Raw genomic sequence first — 1,252 nt, 5'->3', positions numbered from 1 at the left:
CACGCGCACCGCCTCCTCGTCGACCCGGGCGGTCTGAGCGCGGATCCTGCTCAGGCACGCGTACGCCTGGAACGTGTAGGCCCAGCGCTGCGGGGCCTCGTACAGCGAGCGCAGCAGGTTTACTCCATCGCCGCCGCCGCCGCGCCACTCGGACACCGGCTCGGGAATCGTGCGCCAGCTCGGGTCGGTCTCCGCCAAGATCCGCAGCAGCGTCGATTTACCCGCCGCGATGTTGCCCTCCACCGAGATCCGTTTCATCATCTCGGTCGTTTTTCTTCCTCTCCTCCCATCGCCGCTCTATATATGCGCGCGTGACACGCCCACCCACCAACAAAAAAAAAACCACGTAAGCTAATAAACATACAACAAATGCGTTGTGTATTTCGCTCGCTCCTCCTCCTCTCGAGGTTCGTGTGTTATTTTGAAGAGAGGCAATTCGTTGTCGTCGAGCGCGGTCGGATAATAGCGCGACCGTCGTCGCATATAATAAGCGGGCGACGCGAGACGAACGAGCATCATCATGTTGTATCCGCGCTTCTTCTTCTTCTTATCTGTTATTTTCACCGTCTCCGCCGAGACGACGACAACGGGATCGGAAAGCCCGCGGACCTTCAAGTCTTGGGGGCTGCCCCACGGAGCGCGTTTATCACTCGGTGGTTAATCGCGCTGGATACGCGGCAACGCTAAATTTCTGACCGCGAGGTTGGTGCCGCCGGACACGGCGCGACTCTCTGGGACAGCGCGCTGGCTGCGGGGTCCGATGGCGTGCGAGACGGGACATCGTGACCTTTTACCTGGGTTATGCCCAAGATCGACCTCGCGGCTGCGCTGACGACCACGGTGGACTTGGAGCTAAAACCGATGAAAATCGCCTAGAAGAAGCTGCGGCTGGGACTCTCTTTTTACTGAGGGGCGACCTTCGCATGTGTGCGCGAATATGACGACGACGATTGCGGATTACCCCGCGCCGCGATGTTTAACGCGTTTCTCGTTCCACCGCAGCTGATACCCTGCCGCGGTCGCATCGACGCGTCCAAGAAAAAGTACGCGAAGGTATGTCTCACACATCGAAGCCTGTTGTTGTTGTTGACCGCAAAAAGTTTTTTTTTTGGTCTACTTGCAGATGGGGGACCGACGGTCCGCTCAAGGCCCTGGCGGAGTTGGACGCGGTGCTCGTCGTTGCGTTCGTGAACTCTTTCTAACGGTCGTCGCCTTGGATCTTGTTGTTGTTGTTGTTGTTGTTGTTGTTGTT

The 1,252-nt window shown here is 57.8% G+C and overlaps 1 pseudogene; it reads right to left on the bottom strand.

Moving 5' to 3' along the window:
- LOC106533381 (deoxycytidine kinase pseudogene) overlaps positions 1 to 261 on the bottom strand; it is a 673-nt pseudogene extending 412 nt beyond the window's left edge.
- Between the last annotated feature and the right edge of the window lie 991 nt (positions 262 to 1,252).

The sequence above is a fragment of the Austrofundulus limnaeus genome, unplaced genomic scaffold (assembly GCF_001266775.1).
Source record: "Austrofundulus limnaeus strain Quisiro unplaced genomic scaffold, Austrofundulus_limnaeus-1.0 Scaffold934, whole genome shotgun sequence".
NCBI lineage: Eukaryota > Metazoa > Chordata > Actinopteri > Cyprinodontiformes > Rivulidae > Austrofundulus > Austrofundulus limnaeus.
Note: the sequence above shows the minus strand (reverse complement) of the source record. Positions and strands in the feature narration are given on the sequence as shown.